The sequence below is a fragment of the Galeopterus variegatus genome, unplaced genomic scaffold, assembly GCF_000696425.1.
Source record: "Galeopterus variegatus unplaced genomic scaffold, G_variegatus-3.0.2 Scaffold4919, whole genome shotgun sequence".
NCBI classification, from domain to species: Eukaryota; Metazoa; Chordata; class Mammalia; order Dermoptera; family Cynocephalidae; genus Galeopterus; species Galeopterus variegatus.
This window is the reverse complement of record NW_007731030.1, coordinates 150,031-151,295: the sequence shown is the minus strand read 5'-3', so window position 1 is coordinate 151,295 and position 1,265 is coordinate 150,031.

Here is a 1,265-nt window from a genome sequence, read left to right as displayed (position 1 = left end):
ATCATCCTGTGAGGCACAGCATGAAGACACCATTTACGAGGAGGCGGGCCTTGACAGTCACCGGATCTGCCTGCACTTTGGTCTTGGACGTCCCGGCCTCCAAAACTATGAGAAATAAATTTCTGTTGTTTATGAGTAACCATTATGGTATTTTATTATAGCAGCCAGAATGGCCACACAGTGGCCATACACGTTAATGTACAGAAAAATATCACTTAATGCGTTGTTTAGAAGTGAAATGGTATAGCAGAAAAATAGGGTTTTAAAGTCAGACTGGGCCTTATATCTTGGGCCTAGAGCTGCTGGGACAAAGTACCAAGACTGGGTGTATTCACCCGCAGTTCCGGAGTTTAATCGTCCACGGTCAAGGTGTGAGCAGGGCCACGCTCCCTCTGAGACTCCAGGTAGAAACTTTCTTGCCTCTTCTAGCTTCGGATGGTTGTCATCAGTCCTGGCGGTCCTTGGCCTGAGGGCGCATCCTGCCAGTCTCCATTGTCACGTGGCATTCTCCCACATGCTTCTGTCTTCGCATTGTGTTTTCCTTACACCNCATTAGGACACATTCACCACATACCAACTTAATTTCATTTTCCTTAAGGAAGTTGGTAACAAGATCTTAATAGAAACTTGGCACATCTAAGGGATGGGAATGCTTTGTTCATCAGATAGAGCAAAAAACAAAAACAAACAAACAAAAAAAAACAATCATCATTACGGACACAATACTGATCACATGTCCTGTGTTTGACTGCAAGGGGAAGGAGGACACTCATCTATTTTAAAGATAATTTTCACAAAGATAACCTTGTGCAGATGGAGCTAGGAGTGGACACTAGAAGAGTGTGGTTTCTGAGGCTGTGGCACATCTGTGTCCCCGGGCAGGAGGTCAGCGCAGGGGAGGACAGAGAGGAGGGAAAGTGTCCCCGCAGCCGGACGCAGCGCAGCAGCAACCCCAGCAGGGGCAGTGCTCGTCCTGCAACTGCCCAGGTGGGGACANGCAGCGCAGCAGCAACCCCAGCAGGGGCAGTGCTCGTCCTGCAACTGCCCAGGTGGGGACACGAGTCCGGATCCTGAAGAGAACCCACACGAGTGTGGAGTTCATCACAGTGAAAGGAGAGAGACACAGGAACAGGGGACCTGACGGGCCTACAAAGACCAACCTTGTTTCTGAATCTTGTCTTTAAATCTGAACTTTTATTTTTTTCTTCACTCTGCTGTTACGCTTTGGAGTCTTACGGGTTCTGCTTTTATTCTTCCAATTTACC